The 26097-nt window shown below is 34.0% G+C and overlaps 2 protein-coding genes across 7 annotated transcripts in view; one reads left to right on the forward strand and one right to left on the reverse strand.

Annotated features, from left to right (window-relative positions):
• LOC308194894 (uncharacterized protein) overlaps positions 1 to 26097 on the forward strand; it is a 293597-nt gene that overhangs the window by 260374 nt on the left and 7126 nt on the right. For 4 of the 6 annotated variants that reach the window (XR_013951035.1, XR_013951036.1, XR_013951037.1 and 1 more), the window contains 2 exons: positions 6972 to 7034; positions 24271 to 24331. The gene's annotated coding sequence lies outside the window, so the exon portion shown is untranslated. Of the gene's footprint in view, positions 1 to 212; positions 1181 to 6971; positions 7035 to 8449; positions 9388 to 24270; positions 24332 to 26097 lie in introns of those variants that run through there. The other 2 variants (XR_013951022.1, XR_013951023.1) reach the window with 2 other exon arrangements.
• LOC308194886 (uncharacterized protein) overlaps positions 1 to 26097 on the reverse strand; it is a 705306-nt gene that overhangs the window by 160356 nt on the left and 518853 nt on the right. The gene's annotated exons all lie outside the window — the stretch shown is intronic.

Here is a 26097-nt window from a genome sequence, read left to right on the forward strand (position 1 = left end):
TGTTCAGCATGGGGAAGATAGGGTCCAAGAGCTGATTTCCACACAGTCCTATCAGGTAGCTGTAGAAAAAACAAGAAGATGAAGCCAAACCCTTCTCAGAGGTGCACAATGAACATAATCTGTAATAAAGGTTTTGAAGAAGACATAAAGGGTTTTTGTGGTTTCTGTGTTTGTATTCTCATTTTTGTATTATTTTTATTTTTTTCCCCAAGACTCCTGGCAAACACAGGAACATGTGGCTCAACAAGCTGTTGAATGTCCATCCTTGGAGATATTCAGAACTTGAGTAGTTATGGTCTTGAGCAACCTGGGAGCAAAAGAGATGACTTAAATGGCCTTTGGAGATCCTTTCTAACATGAATTCCATTTTTGTGATTATAATGTGGACTTGCTAAATCCTTCTAGAGTTATGGAGATTCTTTTTAGTGACTTCTGTTTGTAATCAAAATTGTCCTGTGAAGTGACTCAAAAAGAATGCAAGTGAAAAAGCTCTGGTTATACAGGGGAGGTGTTGGAGCATTTAGAATTGGTTTCAGTTTTTGTCTCATACCAACACGTATTACTTCTTCAGATATGAGCTGGCTAATAGTAGTACTCAAGTGTTCAGTCCGATATTTTTCTGAGTTTCAAAAGAAAATTTCTGGGTCAGTGAAACTGCCTACAGAGAGCATCCCTTTCCCACAGCTAATTTTTAATTTTGAGTTTAAAAGGTCTAAATGTGTTTCTATTGATTTACCTCCCCTCATCTTACAGATACCTCTTACATCAACTTAAACTGCAGTTAGCCTTTCTTGCTATATTTCTATGGTTAAGCTTTGCCTTAAAGATACAGAGTCTAGAAATTAAATTTTTTTCTCTCAATTTTGAAATTCAGTCGGTCAAGCAACTGTGTGCAATGAGAACAGCTTTCATTTTTTCCTTGTTATAATCTAGGTCTTATGCATCTCTGAAATGCAATAAAAAGTGAAAAATATAAATACTTGGAAGAAGTTTCTTTCCTTATTACTAGCTGACATCTGCCTGAGGAAAGGGGAGGAAAAAAAAAAAGAAAGGAAAAATTAAGGAAATTTCAATAGACTTGTTACAATCAGTATTCTGTGTTTTTCCTGTTACTGTTTTGTTTTATGATTTAATCAGATTAAAGAAATTACATTTATATGTGGATTGGGGTGGGAGGAGGTGGGAGGGTTAGGAGAAATGCTCAAACCAACCGCCCCCCCCAAAAAAAAAAATAAATAAAAAGATGCAAACTGTTCTGACTTTACAGATGGCTGTTTTTCTTAATTATATGGATAACAGTTTAGAAATACATAATTGGTCATGCTTGATAAGTAATAGCAGTTTTTCCAAGATAAACAAATGCTTGCATTTTTCATACTTAATCAGTGAGTTTGTGTGCAAAAATGACCAAATGTATCATCTATTCTAAGCCTCCTATGTTATTTTGTAATAAACCACCATCTGTACTTTGATTTTATGGAATCTATGTGTGATGACCACAGAATCTGATTAAATGGCAGATGGTTTGGGGAAAGAAACTAGTTATTTATTTTTAGGTAAACTACAAAAGCTCACTTCATTAATTTAGAGATGTCCCCAAAACAAGTTTATTTTGCTTTCATCTGGTAGGTAGTGCTCTGAATACTCTGCTGTCTTATTCTTGCTTTCCAGTATCTTCCAAGCTCAGACTTTACTGGATGGGTATATTCAGCTTGTGATGCTGTGTATTTATATTTCTACACCATATATTTTCATACTGCTTCTATTCTGTTTATTTTATCAAGTACTTTAGTTTTATTGAACAACCTTGTCTGTTATGGTAAAGGTATTAATTTAGGTGTATGCTGAAAGCTTGGCAATTTTATCTGTTTTGCTAGATACTAGTTTTATGGAACTTTTATAACACTGGGATTTGACCCAGTGAGTAAATATGCTCAAAATAACTGCTCATTACTAGCTTTTTTCTTTTTGGTGAATGCTTCTTCTTTCACATAAGTAGTATTTTTGGCTTTTGACGTTCAGGTAATTTTTGCAGAGTGTAAAAACTTTTCCACAGGGAAAAGTCTGATCCATTCTCCCTTTCCCTTTGGAAGTGCTCCGGACATGTCTCTGAGCCAAACTGGGCACATACTGTGCACATCTGATTTTAACCATGTGTGATTTAAAACCATTTATGTAGGAAGGTAGTGAGGAATACTTAATGGAATCCAAAATCTCGCCTTGTCATATTTCTCAATAACTTCTCCATTTAGAAAAAGTCTTAGACATATCAAAGGAAATAATCTGAGAGATGACCGCCTCTCTACTATTCCCCTCCCAGGCAATTCTCCCAGCTCCTAGAAAAATAGAATATTTTTAGTGAAATTGGGAAGATATTCAGCAGGAAGTTTTCAGCTACTAGGAAAAACATACGCTGACCTTAAAGTCACTTATGCTAACTTTCTACTCATTTTTTTCTAGTCTTTCCTCCTGATCATTCTCAGTTTAACCTTCAAGGGTACCTGTATCTTAACTGTTCTCCTTAGATTGCTCCAAGCATGCTGCCTACTTCTGGCATACTTGTCATGCTTTCAGGGAAAACAGCTGATGCTGGAATAGGTGTTAACAAGATTCCATGCGATTAAAACTTGTGGTCAGTGGAGATGCCCAAATGAGTATAATCTTGGCATGAATAATCATTAGAATGTAACAAGAATGTAGTCTTCTCCACTGTCATGAGCTAATTTAAGCTGGCTCAGATAGTGTGAAATGACAAGATTAGAGTAGATATTACCAGATTTAGAGCAACTTCCAGTTGGGCTGAGTTTTGAGAAGCAGTCTATTTCCAGGCTAGCATCTGCTCTTGTATCTGTGCTGTACAGATCCAGTTTTAGTAATATTGTATATAAAAAAGGGGATAAAACTGTCATTGAAGATATTATCAAAATAGTTATGGCAGTAGCTGGGGATGTTTCATTCTGTACTGGTTGTAGAGATATATATATATATATGTATAATTTTTTTCCTTGGTTAGTTTCTAGTTTATTGCTAGAATGTAGTTGATTTAATTGGATATTTAAAGCTCCAAATAATTGATGGGGTAGTGCCTGTTACTAAAGAATGGAAGAAATATTAATTACACTCCATAACTGCTCTAGCTCTTGAGGAGTGGCCAGTCTGAGCTGCAGGTGAGAATGTCCCCTTTTGAGTGAGTGAGGATTGAGGCACCAGAAGAAGAAATGTTCCTAGTATCTTTGTCCACCTGTGCACTTCTTTCCTATTGCCCTGGGGCAAGGAGAAAGAACATGAGAAAGAACTTCTTCACGATGAGGGTGATGAAGCACTGGAACAGGCTGCCCAGGGAGGTTGTCGAGTCTCCTTCTCTGGAGATATTCAAGGCCTGTCTGGATGCCTACCTGGGCAGCCTGCTCTTAAAGAACCTGTTTTGGCAGGGGGGTTGGACCCGATGATCTTTCGAGGTCCCTTCCAACCCCTACAATTCTGTGATTCTGTGAAGGAGGCCTCTAGATCTAGGAAAGATGCCCAGCGACAGGACACAGAATCACACAAAGAATCACACAGAATCGTCCAGGTTGGAAGAGACCTCTGAGATCAGGACAAGAGGCAATGGGCACAAACTGAAGCACAGGAAATTCTGGCTGAATATGAGTGGGCACATCTTTACTGTAAGGGTGACAGAGCATTGGATCAGGTTGCCCAGAGAGACTGTGGAGTCTCCTTCTCTGGAGATATTCAAAATCTGCCTGGATGCTGTCCTGCACAATGTGCTCTAGGTGATCCTGCTCAGCAGGGGGGTTGGACTACATGATCTTCAGAGGTCCCTTCCAACCTTGATGTTTTTGTGATTCTGTGTGCTTGGAAAGATTTGCTTCAGGCAAATACTCAGAAAAATAGAAATACATCTAATTGAACTTTATGACCTTAATAAATTTTGAGAAGTGGCTTGAATTATTTTAAAGAGAATAGGCTCTCTCCCAGGATCATGGTACCTACTGTTCCAGGTCATGCTAGAACAGCTACAAACATAAGCTTTGTTGTGGTATTTCAACATTTTTACTTCCAATCTCAGCTTGAATCAGGGAGTATAAATGTATGCAAAATGGAAATGAGGTATTAAAAAACATATGGTTTTCTTGTTTGTTTGAATGTTCTTAAAATTCATTTTGGACTTCTTTCAACTTCTGCTAGAATTTGCATTACTTGTTATTACATAAAAGTATGCATTTTTCTCCTTTGCAGATATATCAAAAATATATGACAAAAATATGGAATAAAATATTATAATGGAATATATAACAGTATATACCCACTATATATAATATATATATAACAACAACAAAAAAATTTTATGCCAAGCAAAAACTACTTAGATATTAAAAAATATATGCTGAACTCTCACAATGTGGAATTCAGTATTTCCCACATCAAAGAAAGTAAAAGAAAACAGTACAAGAATAAATAGTTGCAAAGCTGGAGGACAGAAATAAGATGGAAGGAGAAAAACCACGTAAGATAATCTGCAATAAACATATTGTAGGCTGATTCATATGAAGAATGAATTTCATTAAATTACTGGCGCTTTCTTCATATATAAGGCTACTTGCAAATGGTTGTAGATTTGAAATCCAAGATGTGTATACGTTATATTCTATTAGTAACTTGAAAGGAGTTTCAGAAATGTAATGGTTACTCTTTTAAATCTTGGGATTTGATAAACTTCTTCCAAGTGGCTTAAAACCATTGAACATGATTTAGATTTTTATCAAAGCTTGGAATACTAAGGAAAATGCCAGAGGACTGAGCAAAAACACTGTTGTGCTAGTATACACTAGAAAAGCTTAAACCTGATCAACATGATAAAGATTGAACAATTAGCTTGAATTGTGGGGTTGCCTTATGGAAATACTCTTTTAAGATGTAATAAATAAAGGGAAATTAGTGTGATTAATATCCATCACTGCTTGGAGGGGTGATTTCTGTTTGATTTATTTGTTTATATTTTTGATGAGATTGTAAGTGAACAGATGTAAAGGTGTTGGTATTGACTTCTGCAAATTATTTGAGTTACTCTTGCATGATATTTTGATTAAAAAATAATCAACATTATAGGAAATCAATATGCCTACATTAAGAGGTTTTTCATAGGTTTTATAATAGGAAATCTTCCTCCATCAGTGTGTTTCTAGATAGATCCCTCAAAAATTTACTCTTAACCCAATTAAATCTATCATCTTCCGCATTAATCCATAGGATAGATTAAAAAAAAAAAAAATCACTTGTAATGTTTGTTCATGACATTGAAACTGATGGAACAAAGAGCAAAAATACACATGTACAGACTGAAATATATTCTTTGAAAATACAAACTCAGTTAATATCACCAAACGCAGTCATATAACTTAAACTTTAGTAACCATTTCTATGTGATAAGGACATTTATAAAATAGAAAAGATTGAGGGCACAACATTTTTATTTGCATGTATATAATCAATGAATATATACATTTTATGATAGATGCTGTAACTAACATAAGCTTTAGGAGCACGAGCATGTCACATGGAAGACATTAGGTACATTATAGGTAAGACAGTTACTGAATACTTAATCTGGCATCCCCAGCTTTGAAATGAGACAGAAAACTCAAAAAGTGATTACAGAAAACCTTTAAAACCTGGGGGGGGGGGGGGGGGGGGGGGGGGAATCCTTAGCGACTGTTTCAAATGTATAGATATGTTTAGTATCCCAAAGCAAGTTAAGAATTTGCCTTATCAGTGAATGATAATGTTGATATATTTATGGATAGAAATCTCAATAAGTTAATGAGAGTTGAGGAATGGGAGGCAGTGTATGAAAAAACTTGAAATTCAAAGGTGATTTTCCCTTGGGAAATGACACTAGAAATCAACAACTACTTAAATGTGGAGAGAAAAAATAGTCTGGGGTGAAATAGGGATGCAAGGAATATTTAAAAGTCTTTAAGAGTTTGTATGTTTCTAAATTATAGTCTTAAGATAAAATATACATCATCAAATACATAGAAAATATTGTGTGATGTAGCTGAGCAATGTTAAAGTTTTTAGGTTCTAATTGATATATGTTCTTAGTTGGTAAAAAAAATAAATCATAATGCAAACAAAAAAAAACCAAAAACACAACTCTTCTGAAAATAGGAAATAAGAGAGAATAAGATGTACTCAGAAGGTAAAGACGACATAATGGCCTTCTGTTTTTTTTTCAAGAACTTAGAAAAAATATTAAAATATCGCTTAGCCCAAATGAAAGTACAGTTACAGATCAGAATCAAAATTGTATTGAGCATAAAGAACACATTTCGGCAAAGAAAGAAATCTTGACCCAAGTCACTTTAGATCACTTGCAGTAAGTTATATTCTGCAGTGAACAAATGTTTGTGAACTTGAAATGCACGTTTCCTTGAAAGTGACTCTAATTTCCTGTTTGTTGTTTGATTTTTAGTTTGAAGCTTTTTTTACAAAAAGTCCTTTCTACTTAGGTTGCCTGATATTTTCATGTGATGAAAATAAATAAGAGCTAAAATGTGAATGAATTCTGGTTTTATGCCAAATACTTAATGTCAAATACTTAATACATGTGAATTTGCCTGCAAGTGTAAATTTAAAAAAAAAAAAAAAAAAAGCATTCACACACTTTTTCCTCTTGCCATTAGTGTTTGTCCCTTTCCAATATCTTCAAGAAAGTAGGAAGAGATTCTGAACTGAGGCCCCCACAGCACAGGGAGATGGCACAAGCCAAGTTTGTCAGCTGCACAGAAGGAAGCCAGAACACCACATACCTGTCTCTGAGACACCCATGAAGAGATAGGAGCTGACAAGAAAATCCAATAGGGTTAAATTCCTGATTTCATCAATATCATTCAATTAAATCAACACAATCTCTCTCTCTCTCTCTCAAAATTATCTTTTAAATAACTATTTTTTTAATTTTTCAACAGGGAAGATATACTACTTGCATCAGCTGTACCCTCCTTGGAACAGGGTGAAAGCCACTTAATAAGGTAAGTGCAATTTTTCTAATAGAATATTTTTGTCCCTCAGAAGAAGAAGTTGACTGTCTGACTATCACAGGAACTATAGGTCCGTAGTCCATGGCAGTTAATTGGTCCTTGGCAACTTTTTGTTGTTTCATTAAAGGAAAGACCAGCAGTTGCTGTCTTTTCTTTCATCTAGTCATACTGGTGTCACACTGTTATGTTGCTATTCATAACTTTATATATTTTAAAATATTTTAACTGATCTGCAGAAGCAGAAACTTCAGAGATATGACGACTCCCAAACTAGCCGATTGTTTAGCATAGAAGGAGATTTCCAAATCTTCCAAAATAGAAGGAGATTTCCAAAAATAAATAAATAAATAATCAAACGTTCTGATCCAAAACAAATATATCTGTATGCCAAAGCTCATAAACCCTGCCTTAAGCAGTGGAGGATGCTATGTTTCATCATATTTTGTGGTGAGCAGGGATCTTAATTCTGTTTTTGTCAGTGGTTTATCCCTTGTGTTTTCACAAGTGATATGTGAGTATTAATTACATGATTACATCATGCATTGCATTGCATCCATAATATGATGCTGCCTCTCGTTTGTCTGTGAAAAGAGTTGACAGTGCAAGCTTTGTAGGTTTCCCCTATTTTCAGGGTTGCCATATTATACTCCTCATTTTCCCCACTCTGACAAGAGTTGTTCTAGATTGTTAAGGTCTTGATACGACCCTCCTTTCTTGCTGTTAATGTTCATGTGATAGTGTCCCAAATGTTGTTTTCAGGCTGAGAAATTTTCCTGTGTGTCTTAAAGAGACTGTGCCTAAAAATAGAAGAAAAAAAAAAAGGAATTTTTTTTTCACTTTTTCTGAATGTTAGAATCACAAATCACACATGCTATTTTTTCTCCTAATTCTTATTTCTGTAGAGAGTAAATAATAAATCAGTAGACATCCCTGGCAGATTTTTAGTGGTACATGTTGTCGTCAAAGTTTCACTGAGTTCACTGGAGCAATGACAGCCTACCTAGATGATGATCTGTTCCCACTAATAGAAACATGACAGGCTGCTGTAGCTGATATGCTCATTTTTCTACTGCTGTTCACTCTGAGCAAACATGGCTTACAAGAGCTTGGGTAAAAATGTTCTTTAGGTCAATTACAGCTATTTGTTATAGTGGGATTCAGCAGCTGAAGCACAGGTGTGTAGTGAGTGACATTGCAGCTCCTGGTGTTCAAGATATCCATGTCAGGATGGCCAAAATGCCACAGGGCTGACAAGAAGCCCATATCCTTCCTGTAAGGCACATAGAGCGGAGACAGAATACACTCTACAGTATCTAAAATGTTGCTTAGATTCATCTAAAAGATAATTTGGTATAAAAACCTTTCTGTTCTCATATTTTTTTCTGCAATTTCTCTATTTTCATAAGCTATCTGTTCTGTGAAAAACAAACAAGGAAAAAAAAGCAATAGAAATGAAGGTTGAAAATTAAAATAAAAATAAAATAAAGAGCAGTAAAATGAAAGAAAGAACAAAACACCACACAAGCCAACGGACTTTGGCCTCTCCAACCCCTACAAAAGGTGTTCAAGATTCCAGAAAGTCAGGAATTTGAAAAGGTATTTCAGGGAAAGTATTTCCTATCTGCAAACCTGAAATGTATGTTATCACAGCCCTGCTTTTTCAGTTAATATGTAAAATCAGTTTTTGAAAAGTCAGTGGAAGACTGCTATCATTTTATTATTTTCTAGTATCTGAATATAGTTTCTTGATTCAATATTCCTGTTACTATGCTCATTTTGTACTGCTTTGCAATATTGAATAGCTGCTCTCAGACCATTTTAATTTTATTTATTTTTTTAATCCCGTGTGTGTGTTTGTTTCCCAACATTTTTTTTTAAGAGAGAATTTGTCTTGGACCAAAAAATTGCCTCTGAAAACTATCAAGTCTTGTTAAAAAAGAAGTTCTGAATTCTCCTAATCAGAAAGTATGTTCTGTCCTATATACTTGTTGCTTAATATAAACAAAAACAAATGTATCTGTTGTCTGAACCAGTCATTGTCTGAACCTGACGTTGTCTTGATGATATTTTCATACTTCATTTTGTACTTTCATACATCTCTGTGCTTTCAAACATTGTCTGTACTTTCCGATGTATTTTGTATGTTCTGGCAATTAAGGTTCAAGGTCATTCTGAAATTCTGCTCAGCACATCACAGAACTTGTGTAGTGAATAATTTCCTCTTACTACTTATATGAATTTATTTTCAAAATTGTCTTGTAAAACCTAATTCTATATTTATATATATGTATAAAAGAAACAGTGTATTACAAATACATTTTGATACTGTATATCAAATGAGAAGTATACGTGCCTGGATTTTACATTTATGAAAGCCCTGCTTAATAAGGTAATTTGGACAAGGATTGTTTCTTACTAATGGTTTGTGCTAGCCTAGTACAATTTGTCCTGGTCTTTGGCTTGTCTATGAAGGTGCTACTGCAATACAAATAAGTAATAATGGCATTTTAAAGCTACTTGTCTTGCTGAACTTAACCTATAACATCTCATTTCTTTAGACATAAGGCCAAGTTCTTGTGCACTAAATCAAGTCTTCCTCTCATTTGAACCTTTTTAAAATTCTACATGCAGATTGCAAGTTAAGTCATTGCAAGGGCATATCCCAGCCTTTCAGGCATTTGAAGGAACACAAGGGAATAAAGGGAAGCTTGGTGATTGCCCTGATATACTTTTATTTACTGATCTCCTGTTTAGTGCACTTAATTTATGTCAGATAAATCACTTGAATTCCTTTCAAAGATCAAGTGAGGAAAATGTCATAGCATTAAGCATAAGTATCCATTTTATTCCTAAAGGTCTTGTTGTCCCTAGGTACATGCATATAGAAGGATCCTTGAGACAAGCACATGCCTTTTATTTTGAACAATTGTTTTCTGATTTTTACAATATTCTGACCTTTTTGTTTATATTTGGCATCAAGTTACACATGTGAAGATTAGCTGCTTTGGTTAAAACAAAAGTTGTTGGGATGAACACGTGAAAAAGAGAAGTTTGTATCTGTTCAGGTGAAAATGTAGATTTTTTCTATATCTTCAAGACTGAAGTCACCAGGTGGTGCTATTACATAGTTTTGCAAGGTTCTCCTCTGTAATTTGTTTAATTCTCTTTCAAAGAAACGCTGTATAGACCATTTGCTTTACAGTGGAGAGAAGCTGTTGCAGCTCACTGACTGGTGGCTTTTTATTTGGGAGTAGAATGACTGTGGGAGGTGGGTGTTGGTGGTTATCTTCTCTAAAACAGTACAATTTGCATAGCTGTCTTTGTTCTTGGTCTGGAATAATACATAACAGAGTTTCTTATAACCCGATAAGACACATAACAGAGTTTCTCTCACCCCTTGAACCAGAAGGAAAAGAAAATAAAACTTGGTAGTGCATCAACAATAGCATTAGAAAGAGAAAATAGATGTCAGAAGAACAACTATGTTATTCAGTAAAATATCATGACTTTGTGGTTTTTTAATCCCTTTAAGAAAAAATCTTCATGGATAGTTCTGTTTTTGTTTTCTTCATTGGATTATATTAGAGAATAACCATTAGATTAACTATTCATTCACATGACATCGATTTAGAGACTTATCAGGAAAAACAGTTGAATCCATACAAATGTAAGTTGGAGAAAAAGGTAAATAGTCATTATCTGACAGTGCATGCTGTAGTATGCTAGAGTGATAAAGAAAAACACTGTAATGGAAAGGTAGTCATTGGAGTTTAAGAGAACAATGATTCAAAATGCTTCTAAAGATTCAACATTTTTTACATAAAAAGTCTTGTTAGTGACTGAGATGAGCATCTTTTTATCACCCTATGAGTGGAATGTGGATGGTACTACTTATATCACCTCATTAGCATTCTTAGTAATAGAAAAGAAAAATCTGTATGGAAAATTCAGTTGGAAGAAAAAAGTTTTCCTGGTAGCTATTGATATTTATCATAGAATTATAGAATGGTTTGGGTTGGTACGGACCCTTACAGGTCACCTAGTTCCAAGCCCCCTGCCATGGACAGGGATGCTGCGCACTAGATCAGGTTGCTCAGGGCCGCATCCTACTTCTCCTTAAACACCTTCAGAGATGGGACATTGACAGCTTCTCTGGGAAACCTGTTCCAGTGCCTGAGCTTCTTCTGGGTAAAGAATTTCTAACTAACCTCTAGTCTAAATCTCCCCTCTTTCGGTTTAAAACTCTTCCCTCTTGTCTTATCACTATATGACCATGTAAAGAGTCCATCTCCATATTTTCTATAAGTCCTCTTTAAGTACTGGATGGCTGGTATAAGTTTTCCCCGAAGCATTCTTTTCTCCAGGCTGAACATCACCTGCTCTCTCAGCCTTTCTTCATAGATGAGGTGCTCCAGCCCTCTGATCATTTTCATGGCCCTCCTCTGAACCACATCTATATCCATGCATCTGTATCCATGCATTGCATTTCTTGTCTTCTGGGATAGGCTTTATTTCTGACAGCACTTGTGGTGATGTTTTTCTTCCTATGACTTTGCAGGGTTGAATGAAGTAACTTTAAGGGTATCTGAAATGGATACTGTAGTTGCATGATGATTAATTAGAATAATGTCACCATTTATCTCATTTTTTAACTTTTTTTTTCTTGGTGTTTTAAGCTACTTATTTCTATTTACTAATACAAAAATCATTTATTGTCTAAGTCTTAGAAATAGATATTTATTTTGCTTGAAATATAATTCCAAGATGTCTTAAAAATTATTCTAGGTATATAATACTTGCCTAGTCAAAAGAATGAGAACTTCAGTTTTGCATCTTTCTGGGACTGTTGTTTTGTGCCTTTCTTACTAACTAGTTGTGGACTGTTAATGCAATTTAAAAGAAGGATAAATTGGATCATCTAGGATACCACTACAATTTAAAAAGTGTTCTTGGGAGATTCCATATTTTGTTAATTTGCCTGACCCAGTAAACAATTTCTTGCATAGGGTAATAGTAACTAAGAAAGGTAAGTTATCTTCATATGTGTTGTGTTCAAGAAAATAATACATGATTAGTATTTATTACACTAGATTATTCCTACTAAAATGTCCTTTAGTTGTTCACATCATCTTCATCAAGCTGATGACACCTTATTCATAACCATTAGAGCAACATTCTACAATCAAACTAACAGAAAAAAAAAAAGTGTACAAACTTTATTCTACAGGTAGAAATGAATAGGAATTCACATAAGAAAGTATAGACTTAAAATGTGATCAAATCTTCACTTTTTTTCCTCTCTTCACCAATTTCCTGGACATTTTCCTGGGCATTAATTGCTATTAATTACACCTCTGTATTGCCTTCCATTCTGCTCTAATTCTAATTGATATTAGGAAGTTGAAAACATGTTTATGGTTACAACACTAAAAAAAAATGCTCAGAAGATGTAAAAAGAAGCACAGTTTTGAGCAACATTTTGATCTAATACCGATTTTACAGTACCGTTATTCTGCTATCATCATTAGATTTTCCCTTTTCCATTCAAATGGTTACATCACAGGAGCTGAATCAGGTTCTCTGGATCCTAGAGAATATTTTAATTTTGTTGATTGTCATTGCTTTTTTTATAAATATATAAAACTAACACATCACTAGTTTTCAAAATGTCAAGCTTTATTTTGAACAGTATTCCTGAGTTTTAAGGTACACAGTTGCTCTGAGCCTGGAAGATGTGTGATGCAAAAATTATATCCTATAAGGTTTTTAATGAGAAGGAGGTTGGCAAAGTGAAAATGTATCATATGGTGAATAGGCGAACAGTTGTATTTACACATGTTCTTTAGCTGTCCAAATACAGGAAACACAGGCAAAATTATAAACACCTTTTCAAAGATTTCTTTCTTTATTTTAAATTTCTAGGTAAATATAAGCTTCAAAGTGTCACAAATATATTTTTCATCCTGAGAACATCTGGGAGATATGCCCTGTTGGGAGTTATTACAAATCTAAGTTAAAAAAAAAAAATAAAAAAGTTTAGACATAAAATAGTACAGAGTGTGTGCTTGTATACAAACACACACATATATATATATATGTAAAATAAATTGTGGGTCCCTTGCAATTTCTCTCTATAATCAGAGAATAAAAGAGATCTTAGAGCATGAATCTTAAAACGTTGGGCTCAAAGGATTAGGAAGTGAGATATCTAGAGAAAGAAGGCAAAGCTACAAGTCATTTGGAAGAAGAACACAGATTCTGTGATGTATTGGATGGCCATACTCATGTAACATGTCCAACAGGATAAGAGCACCACTACTGCATTTTATTTTAGCCTTTTTTTCTCTTATATTCACCTCTCTTTGGAAAGTCTCTTCGAAAAGCAGGAGACCTTCCCAAGAAGGATAGAGTCTGTTGTATTTATTTTAAGAAAATAGAAGTCACGTCCCAAATGAATCCAGGCAGCTGTTCATCAGGCAAACAACTACTGTTATAGTTATGCACAGGTGATTTTTATGATCTAGCATTTGTGAGAATGAGTAGATGATGGACTTCTGCTAAGAAAGAGTTTCTTGAGCAAGATATGTATCTTCATTGATCCATGTCCATAGAGCTCCCTGTGTTTTCTTTTTACTGTCCTATGCAATGACAGACCTCATGTGACCAAGATGGGAAGAAGGGGGAGAAATCAAACAACGAACATCTAGTTCCTAGTTCTGTATTTTGTCTTTCCTCTTGTACAGATGTCTCTATACTCTTCCTTCTAGAAGTGGAATTAAGTTTCTGGAATGGCTAAGAACACATGCTACTTGATTTTCTTTTTCCAACTCAGTCTACCAATAGAAGTAGTTTACAATTACATAAAATTAATGATTTTGCCACTAATGCATTAACAGTATTTGAAAGGGTGCATGACCCTTTTGCATAGAAGCACATTTTGATGCCCAAATTTCAAAGGACCTGTTTTAATCATTCTTCATTCTTTAATTTCATTCTTACTAGTCTGTTAGTCTGTGTTGAGATAACAATTAAGTCAAGATATATGATATAACAATTAAGTCATAGATAACAATTAAGTTTAATTAAATCATACTGATATAGTTAAGCATATTCAGTATCTATTCTATATACATATATTTAAGTAGAATAATGCTGTATTATTAAATTGCAATTTTATTCATTACGTATTTAGGTCTTGGGAAAGAAATGAGTTGTGTTTTTTTTTTTTTTAATATATATATATATATATGTATCTTCCCAGAAATCTTTAGTCTGTATTACTAAATAGTAAGAACTAAGGGATACGTTTTCTTAAATAAAATTGAAGAAAGTTAATTGATAGTGGCTCACAATTAGCAGACAATAAAATGAAAAGATAAACTTAATATACATAGCACTAACAAAGTTATGAAACAACTTTGTTATATATGTAATGTATATATGATATGTATATAAATATATAATAATATTTGTGAACTAAAAAAAAAAAAGAATAACTAAAGAATAAGTATTAAACCACCACAACCAGGGAATCTTTAGAGTAGTTATGATAACAAAACAGATGACAAGTGACAATGTGCATGTTAATTAGCTCCAATCAATTTGTGTTCTTTAATCTACTTTGGTTTGAAGGACATCACATCAAGAATGTATTGCAGAACAAGTGACAATCACCTGACAGTAGTATTTCCCTCTGAGGGAATTCCTATCTAAAACAGCAGAAGTATTTGTGAAAAACAAAGAATTTACCATATGAATTAAAATTAGGCAATTAGAAAAACTAAAATGTAATGAAACTGTAGTCAACGAAACAGGAAAAAAAAAAAAGCTAGCAAGTTAGATGATGCTGAGAAAACATCATGAAATCCACAAAAGAAAATCAGTTTCTTTGGAATTCAATGTATACTTTTACTTTTTATAGCCTGAAGATAGATAGAGCTGGGTTATGTTGGTCCTGTGATACAAAGGAAGGTGAAAATAAATATTTTTCTTATGTTTTTCCTTTTGTTTAGTATCTTCTGCTGTTCTAACAGAAGTCCTAAAGAAGTATTTTACCAAGAAAAAAAAAAAAAAGATCCAGTCTTGTAAATACTTATGTTCATTTTGTTCATTATATTTGGGGAGTCCCATGGAATACCTGTGTTTTAAATCAAATGTGCAGGGAGTTAATTGCAGTATGATGTAAACTGTGTGTGCAGGGATGTAAACTGTGTGGTTCATAAATAGAAGATTCGCTCAGAATACAGATTAAAAAACAAAACAAAACAAACTTACTACTACTATTATATGTAACTGCATGAAGTTCAACAAGGCCAAGTGCCGGGTCCTGCACCTGGGGCGTAACAACCCCAAGCAGAGCTACAGGCTGGGAGGAGTGGTTGGAAAGCTGCCTGGCAGAGAAGGACCTGGGAGTACTGGTTGATAGGCAGCTGAATATGAGCCAGCAGTGTGCCCAGGTGGCCAAGAAGGCCAACAGCATCCTGGCTTGCATAAGAAGCAGTGTGGCCAGCAGGTCTAGGGAGGTGATTGTCCCCCTGTACTCGGCTCTGGTGAGGCCGCACCTTGAGTACTGTGTTCAGTTTTGGGCCCCTCGCTACAGGAAGGACATGGACGTGCTCGAGCGAGTCCAGAGAAGGGCGACCAAGCTGGTGAGGGGTCTGGAGAACAAGTCTTACGAGGAGCGGCTGAGGGAGCTGGGGTTGTTTAGCCTGGAGAAGAGGAGGCTCAGGGGAGACCTCATCGCTCTCTATAGGTACCTTAAAGGAGGCTGTAGAGAGGTGGGGGTTGGTCTATTCTCCCACGTGCCTGGTGACAGGACGAGGGGGAATGGGCTAAAGTTGCGCCAGGGGAGGTTTAGGTAGGATGTTAGGAAGAACTTCTTTACCGAAAGGGTTGTCAGGCATTGGAATGGGCTGCCCAGGGAGGTGGTTGAGTCACCATCCCTGGAGGTCTTTAAAAGACGTTTAGATGTAGCCCTTAGTGATATGGTTTAGTGGAGGACTTGTTAGTGTTAGGGCTGAGGTTGGACTAGATGATCTTGGAGGTCTCTTCCAACCTAGACGATTCTGTGATTCTGTAAAGCTCATGTTGATATTTTTAGTGAATATTTAATTACTGACAACATTTGATTATTAATTATTCTTGTATTGCATTTTACTATACTTGGTACCATTTATAGTTCTTGCAGTCCGCAGTCATGCTGAAAAACCCTGGCAACCAGCTTGAATTGTTCCTTTCCTCTGATGCAGTAGGTGCCATTCATTTTTAATCATCTGCCTGCGTTAAATAGCCAAACAGATTCCACTGCCTTAAACATAAAAGGAGTCTTATGGGCTGCTTTAGAAGGCCTAGCCAGATAATGAAGAATTCAGGGCCAAGTCTAAAATACCTGAAGAAAAATTCTTTAGGGATATTGACCACGGTCCTAAACTTGTGTGAATGCTGTCATAATACTTTGAGTGAAATAATTACAACGTACTATTGTTTCTGAAATGATTTACTGGAACAAATCTCTGGTTGTTACTTTGCCTTGTTTTCATGCTTATTTGAAATGTGAAAATCTTCAGAGGAACAAGGCAATATTTTTTCTTCTTCTTTTCAAGTAGGGGTGGTCTGTGTACCGAAACACACAAGCTGTTTTCATGTTCTCTCAAGTAAATCATAATATAATGGGTGAAACAACAGGTATTCTGTGCATAATTGCCCCAGTGAAAATAATTTATCATCTAAGCACAACTCCCATCAGGGAGCTCAGAATATTTACTGTATTTGTTATTGTATTGAAAGAAAATCTTACAAAATATATGATTATCTCTGCTAAATTCAGATTTGCCTGGATTTAGTTTGTCTTCCAAGCATTTTCATTTTTCTCATATTTTGTTAAATAGGTCATATTTTGCAGAATGACTTAGAAACCTTAAGACCAAGTTTCAACTGACTTCTATGATTTTGACTCTAGAGTTAAACTATGCGTAGATCGATAGAAGAAAGAAGTTTTTTAATGTGTTGTTTGTTCCCAAATCCAATTTCAATGAATTAATTATCAGGTAATATGTTTATAGATTTCTGTAAACATAGCAGTGATAAAATAGGGAAAAAGAGAGGAAAAGACTGCAATTCTGACTTAAAGAAAAGTATTCATCTGGACTGACAAGATTGGATCATTTCTGCTGAATTATTGTAACCTAAATGAGCAGAGCCATCATTTCAATTTAGAAGTCTAGATCCAAACTCTTTTGTCCAAATAAATGGTGACAGGAAGATTGGCAATAGGGACAGCTTACAAAAAAGCTTTCTACTAAGATGCTTAAAAGTTGCATATAGCTTCAAGTTTCAGCTTATTAGCTCAACATCATGCTAACTGAGGCTAATCATTTTTGGTTTCGAGAAGGCTGGCATCTGGTTTACTTAGAACATAAGCAGAATGTGTTCATGTCTGCCTGCCAGAGTCCATATATCCATATTAGACACCTTGAAATTGGTACCCTGTATAATTTTTGGCAAGTGTAGCTTTTCCGCATCATTAGTGAGCTTGTTGAGTCAGTACTGCAGAACCACTTTCAGTATCAGTGGTGATGCATTAATCCTTTGCAAAGACCAGCACCTGAGCAGATAGTTCTTAAATATCTTGTTTAAATCTTTATTTTGAGTCATTAAGCAAGATTTACCTAGATTTAACTCTGTGCTGGCACCCTGAATGTGTGTGAACTTCACAGCATATATTTGATTTTGGCACTTAGTGTAAAGGTAGCATTTACACATTGGAAGAACTGACTTCCACTTTATAGTTCCTAAGGGGTACTAAGCAATAATGCTCTCTACTAGCTTTATGAGGCTTCAAACTGCTTGGTAACTTAAGTGTTATGTAAATTCCACAGGGACAGATTAGTCATTCATAAACAGTTAAGATTTTGTGTACTGTCTATTTGTTTCCTGTTCAGAAATATTTACTTATATTTTGCCATCAAATATGAAAATATATGAATAACTGAAAAGGACAGAAAGATATAACTTCAAGGTACTGTGTTCATAGAAGTTCTTCGTAGCATTATAAAGCACTCTTTCTCTTTTAATTCTCATTTATATTGTCTGGCTTCTCGAGATAATTTTCATGCTATATTGCAATTATTCAGCTAGGAATTGCTTTGATAGGAAAACTTAGAATTAATGTATTTATTCAGGCCAGAATCTGAATCAGCAAACTCAAAATGCCTGAATATATGTGCGTGTGTATATATATATATATATATATAAATTGAAGTAGAGCTATATGCTAAAAATACCTATGTTGATTTGTACATACATTGAGATATGCTTTGGTATAGCTATAGGTGATTTGTCTTTTGTCTTTTAACTTGTTTCTCTCAAATTCTCTTAGAAATCCCATTAAGATATGAATTCTGAGAGACTAGGTATACCATAAAGAAAGTAGAAAGAGAATAAAGAAAGTATAGAAGGAGAATACATATACCTTTCTTTATTTTCTTTTTTTAACTAGTTTTCAAGATGTCATTAAAACATTGCTGCATTGTAAAGCAATGAGTTCTTATACAAGCTATGATTAAAGAAGGGAAAATGACATAACTTCACAGGATGTGAAGTTTACTTCACAAGATACAAGGTACCATATGGGAGATATGATTTGCAATTTAAAAAAATTTGTTAATTTTGCAAAATCTGAGCAGCAGTAATTCAATATTTTATGTATGTTTTATTTATACTTTGTTTCTTAAAAAAAAAAAAAAAAAAGAAACCTGCAAGACCGGGGAACTAAAGGACCAGAAATTATGAATCTCCAGACACTTTTTTTTGCTAGTTGATTATAATGTATTAGTAGTAATACCATTATAGATTGTTATGTTATGTACTTCAGAAATATTGACGCGATGGCAATCAATCAAAACTTTTTATTGGCAGAGTGGAGATCCCAAGCTTTACACTCATGCTCTCCGCTCTTCCCCCCACCTCCCTCTGAAAGGTCATGGATATTTCCTGTCTATCCTCGCAGATGCTCAAGCCTAATATTTCAGTTTTTATCTTTGGTTCTGTGCTTTGATTTATGTGTATAAATCCTCCTGATTTATTTCACACTGGCATTTCAAGATGTGATATTCTTCTTTGCTCACGCTTGCAAACTCACAACAAAACCCTGACCACTTTGCATCTTCAGTGTTGTAATTGCCTTTCTAGCCTTGATGGCTTTTACCTCTCTCTCTCTCTCAAATGTATTAAAAAAATTTACTGTTAAAATTAGCTTTCTGCATCATTGCTCCATTTCTTCATCTTCTACTGCTCCTTTTTCACCTGTTTGCATGCAAATTTTTTGTCAAGTATGCATAGCCCTGCAAACTTGTCTGTACTTGATCTTTGTTCAGATGTTTTAACTTCACCATTACAAAATGGACACATTTCCATAAGTGATGCTCCAGCATTATGACCAATTGTTCTGAAAAGCATGTTTGAAGTGTCTCTCACTCGACATGAAAGCATGGTCAACCATTCATTGTGTCATCAGTTTATCCTTCTATATGCCCAAATGGGATGTTATTTCTGTCACGTTATTAGCACATTGTAAGCTAATGACTAGGTAGGAGGTAAAGTTGGTTCACTATTCTAGCAGTCTTTTCTGCCTCTGTATCTACAAATGACCCTAAAAAAACCCTTCATCTATTATAAATTTAAAGCAGGGTCACTTCTATTTTACACAGTTGTCAGTGAAACACAGCTCAAAGATATTTGGCTGCCATTTTTGTCACACCTTTTTCAGAGGTGGGTTTAAGCATTTTGTAGATATATTCATTTGGGATGCAGTAAGTCTTTCATGTCTTTCATTTGACTCTATTCATGATACTGAAAGTACTGTTCTTAAAGGTAGGATACTAATTGTGATTATCTAATATTTTTCCTTTTTTTTTTTTAACATAGTAAAGTAAAATAAAATTGTCGTCTAGAACCAGACAATGAAAATCTAAAATGAAAATGTTTTGTCAGAATCAGAAAATATTTCAGGGACATTACAACTTTAAAATATTTTCATGATATGAAAGATGCATATATTTAGTCTCAAAGTTGCTGGGTTCTTTCAGTGGTGCTATTTAAAAATTTTGTTTTAAATTGACTTTATGCTAATACCCATGATAATTTACTGTTCAAATATATGTATTTAATATTTTCATTTATATCCTTAAAGACAAGGCATTTATATATTACAGAAAGCACAAGTGATTTTTTTTTGATGTCATTGAAGTGCTGAATTACATTCTCCCCTTTCCTCCTCCCTCCCTCCAGAGTTCACTTTTTAAGAATATTATATTTTTACTCTGGTACCTTTTTATTATTACTACACTTCTCCGAAGAACAGAAATTCCTACTGCTGTTCCAGTCCTGTTGTTTTATTTTTACTTTTCTTCATTTATGCTGGTTGTTACTGCTGGTCCATAGGTGAACCAGGATGGGTTTGTTTCTGAAAATAATTATATTTTATTCCGCTTTTTGTGTGTGTATTATTGTTCAACCTTAAAAACGTTGGCATTTTAGCTGTGTTCAGTGGTATCAAATTCAGAGAACTCACAATGTTCTGGAAAGGTTCTGTATAATTTATGTTCAAGGCTGCAAACACAAAAAAGGCAGAAAATGGCTATAAGTGACGTATATGCAGTAGTATTTTTTGTTTAGTCTTTTCAAGAGAATTCAGCACAAATTTGAAGGTACTGATTAAACAGCATAGAGTAAGCATTATTGGGATTTTTTTAATAATATTTTACAGATTAAATTAAAACTTGAAAAACAAAAGTGAAGTCCATGATAAAAATACATCTTAATGTAGAATCTGTTTAAAAATTTCTGTGGCTAAATGTGGAGACCTGTTTGTTCTAACAGTATTTATCAACAATTCCTGGAAAAAAAAAAAAAAAAGAGGGCAGGTAGGTAGATGATGCATATCTGCATGCCGGTGAGCATAGCATCTCTTCCTCATATTGGATGGGTGATTTATTTGTAGAAATCAACTTTACGATGAACTTGCATGAAATTTCCTTTCAGCGCATGAGACTTCATTTTGTTTTGATATCAGCTCTGACAGAACAATAACAGGTGATTGGCAAGAAAAAAAAGCCAGCATACTATTTCTCATAGAGAAGAAATAGGTCCTATTAAATGTGCGTATTTCTATTTGATGCACTGTTCAGTAGATGCAAAATAAATATTTTAAAAGTGTACTGCATTCCAACTCCCTGGGTAGTTATGCCTTACAGAGAAGGTGTTTTTTTGTTTGTGGTGGTTTTTTTGTTTGTTTTTCTCTCTTCACTTTTGTTACTATTGAATTAGTTGGTCTCGGTTTAAAGACTGTTGCCTTAACTCCATTTTTTTTTCCGTTCCTTGTAAACAAAACTCTTCTGGTAGATTTTTCTTTGGCTTGTTTATTCCTTTTTTACTGTGAAAAAGACAGCTATGTACAGTTTGACTAGCCCACAGCTAACTTTGAGGTATTTCTGAAGTATACGATGAGGAAGACATAAAATAAAGGGGAAAATATCTGATTATAGAAAATTTAATAGACTTCCCTGTCTTTCCCAAAACAATGAATGACTTAAGTAGAGATGCATATTTACATAAATCTAATGGGCAGTTAAGAAAAAAGAAGATGCCTCATTTTTGTTACATTCCCTTATTTTCATGAGAAAGACATTAAAAATGTAAATCCTAGGTCTTTGAAGATACCCAATGAGTAACAGAAAATTGTTGTATGCTCAAATAAGATTATTCATCTTTTGGAACCACATTAAAACCCAATAAAAGGAATGCAAATCTGTAAAAAGATGTTTGAGATGCTAAACTCTTGCAGGTGGCTAAGGTCAAGTCATTGGTGGGTATAGAAATTGTTCAGGGGAAATTAAAGTTATGGCTTGGAGTTATTACAATAAAAACCTTATTATTTCTGGATAATCTCTAAAAATAAACTTCTCTTTTTCAGTATTATTATTTTTTTTTTTACATGTGGAAGAAAGAACTGTCTTAACACAAAGATCCTTTTTTTTTCTTCCTCTCCTATGAACTTAGTATAAGTAACAAATACGTGTAATACAGTTTACAACTGCTCTTCTGACAATCCTGATGTTAGGAATTTAGAGACACCAGGAAAATGTATATCTTTTTTGTTTTAAAATTATATGGATAAATAAAAAATACCAACCTCCATCCTCAAAATGAAGTCAGATAGTATGTTTTTTCTTTATCAGTCTTTGATGGGCATATAGTTTTTATTGTACTTACAAAAATATGCATACTGTTTTCTTATGGAAAATAAAATAAATTTGAAGTTTTCACTGTGAATTTGATAGATGTGTATATTTGCATTATACTTAATTGTAGAGTTTTGCTACAATTATTTTTCTTCTAAATATCAAAGTGAGAAGCTCTTATCTCTTTACAAGTTAAGAGAATGAAGCTGGCATGATGAGATTATAGTCTAATGGAAATTTCTCTTCCTACTTGACAATAAATATAGGCTCTAAAGGAAATTTCATTTGGTTTTAAACACTATTAAAAATAGATTTTTTTAATAGCCTATGGGAGTTTGTTTTTCATTATTTTTCTTTATGATTGGCAACAGTAAACACTTGAAGCAAATGAGATAATGAGGGATTGTTTGCAATTTGCAATGAACTTCTTTAAATTGAAATCTGAACTTTAGGACTTTTTTTTTTTTTCATACTAGAACAACTTGCAATCTGTAATTTATTCAGGGAGTCTCCTAATACTTTCTACTAGCTTAATTTAAAAATGGACTCACTGATGTCTGACAGTTCTTAAATTCATATTCCATTTTGAATAGATATGTACATATATTCACATATGTACATATATCTCATGTGTATATATTCAGCCAAGTTCTAATAAGAAACTGAGTTTTTGAATATTTGACTCCTCTAAGTACATCCTCATTTGTTTTTTTCAGACCATAGGAGCCAACCCAGAATTTATTTACCTTATAGCTGAAATACCATCTTTTAGAAGTAAAAAATGTCATTAGAGAAGTAGTGGAGGCAGCCACCAAGCTGTAATATCTCTTTTGTACTGGTCAAAGCAAATAATTCAATTTCATCAGTTTCTATGAATGCTGGCTGAAATGTTGATTCTTTCAGAACTAATGTTATTTTTGCCATGGCCCAATAAGGCCAAAGATTTCACCTGAATAAGAAATACATACACAGGTTCCAAGCTGGATCGACTTCTTCCAAGTCACTTGATATGCTATTTTTATTATGTGTTAAATGTACAGTGGAAGTTCAGTGTGTAAGTTAAATCACTGTTCCACAGACACAGGTTGTTCAGAAGTTGTATGGCAGGAGCATCATGTTCCACTCGAAAAGGAAATTAACACTTTAAAAATCATTCTTCAGTTCCTAGTGACATAAAACCTGGAGTTGAAGTTCTCCATATCAAATTGCTTTTGAAGCAAACTGTTTTGAAAATATTGGCTTGGCATCCAACATATCTGCCAGATATCTGTATTCTATTTTATTTTTATTATTTTATTTTTCCTTTGGAAAAAAAAGGTTCTAAATGAAATGACCTAATTATATGAAACATTGATTTCACCATTTTTTAATGAAGTACAGTCTGAGCAAAAGTGTTATGACCTTGGTAACTTGGATATAATTGCTTGTAATTAATACATTTTAATTCTTGGTTAAAAAAGTTTTTGAAATTTTGCTACAAATTACTTATGAAATATATAAAACAGCAAACTAGAACAATATATCTTCTGCAGAGATAAATTGTCAATCAATAAAAATATCAACCCTTTTTTGAGAGTTTTGGAGGGCTTAATATATTTTTATCTGATAACCAAAACCTGATAGAATACATATTATTATTTCATGCTTTAAAGATGATCAAAATATATTTATTAAAAATGTTTTATAAAAGTGGATATATTAAAAGTAGTTTTGGATAAAAGTATTGTTGAATTCAAAAGTATTGTTTGTATATGTCCGCATCTTAATACTGTATCTATAGATAAGTGTATATATATATCTATGTAGGATCTATTTACCTTAAAGCTGCAAAGTCATATTTTGACAGTTGTCACATAACTTCAGAGTCAATTTTACTTTTTTTCACTTGTCTGATCTGAAAGTTGTGTGATAAAGCTTAGAAGCTCTGTTTTCCCACCTCCTCCGTGTAATCTCCTGCATACTTTAAGAATTTCTATTTTTCTCCACAGGAATCCTACAAGGACTACTGCTCTTGTGATCACCCAGAATTGTCATCCCTCATTAAATTAGGTAGTTTAATTAGTATATTAATTTCCCTGTATCTTTCTCATGTTGCAAAATGCTTTGGTGTTTAATATTTATATATTACAGAATTATAGTCTAAATAGGGGAATCTAAACAGATTAGCCATGACCCCATTCATAAATGTATTCCAAAAGAGCTGACATAGAAATTAAACAGGAATGGAACTTGGTCCACAAATTGGAATGTTTTTTAATGTGGGTAAGAAAAAAAAAGTCATATACAGTGTATATTGACCATGTCTACCTTTACAAACTAGGAAGAAAATCTATTTGTTATTACCTTCAGATTGATAGTGTTGATATTTGCAACCAGAGCTCTAGTTTTCTTCTCTCATTAGTTGATCATTACTGCCTATAGTTCTTCTATAGCCTTTTTTTTTTCTCCCAGTCCCACGTTCAATTCCTGTGAATGTGTACTAAACATAATGCACCATGCTAGTGATAATGTTTCTGGGTTTAGTTATTTACATTAAGAGGTTGAGCAAGGAGCATCAATTTTAGTATAATCTGTCTCTCCCAATAATGGACTCAGTGTAGCTTCTGATACTTAATCTCAGCCTATTATGAAACACAAGGAAGTGGCAGTCTACCATGAAGTGTAAGAAGATAATGAATAGCATGTAAGAATGCATAAAACCATGTATTTTAGAAAATATCTCCACGTCTAATATTCACCTAGAACTTCTATGAAACATACCACAGAGTATCGTGAAAGCAGCTAGAAATAATAAATATTAAATTTAAAATACAATGGAAAGTTTGTTCTGGTATAAAAAGTGTAGGTGTTGTGACTTCAGTTAGGGTCTGTTGAGTATTATTTCTGCTATGATTAAGATACAAGGCATAAATTACATCAAAGTGCATGCTTGAAAGGACATGTTCTTCAGACTCAGTCTAACAGTGCTCAGGCATGAAGTAGTATGTCCACTGTCCAGTAATGATATTGGCAGTAAGAGGTAACAAGTAACATAGGCACCAGATATCATATTTCTGTATTTTCTAAATTATGGATTTACCCTGTCCTTCTGTAGGTTTACAAACTTTGAGAAGCATACAAATTTAAAAAATGCACTGTTAATCCCGATGATTTATCATAAACTGCAATGACTTTTTTTTAATATTCACAATACGACTTTCATTTCTCCAAAATCTAATGTCTGTAGAACATTCACAGTAAAGAAAATTAAATAATAAAAAAAGTTTTTGTGTTTAAAAAAAAGTTTTTGTGCTTACTGTTTCAGAACGGTTACTCTGACAAGGGGAAATTTGAAAGGCTAACGGACTTAGCAGTCACTGCCAAGTGTTATGCACTGCATATAGACATGCGTTAAACTGCAATGATGAAAATGGATCTGTAGCTTTTTTGGTAGAAACACACTGTCTTCAAAACTTTATCAATGAAGTTGTTGACATATACAGGCAAACATTTAAGATAAAAATACTGCACTGAAAAATATAAAACTGGTTATCGAGAGTATTAAACTGTTAGAGTTCAAGAATAGTGTGTATTGATGCAGTATAGACTTTTTTGCATAATAAAGAAATAACAATTATTTTACATCATATATATAAGGGATTTTTGTGAAAATAAAAGGAAGATTCTTGGATCAGTGTGAATCCACAGCAAAGTTTCCAGAAAGTTATGGATCCACAACTGATCCCGAAGGGTTTTTGGATACTAAGTAAATGACTAAGCTGTTCAAGACTGCCCTGACTATTATGAATTCTCTGGGGGTTGTTTTTTGGGTAAAA

This window comes from Anser brachyrhynchus (assembly GCF_964034855.1).
Source record: "Anser brachyrhynchus genome assembly, chromosome: 4".
Taxonomy (NCBI): domain Eukaryota; kingdom Metazoa; phylum Chordata; class Aves; order Anseriformes; family Anatidae; genus Anser; species Anser brachyrhynchus.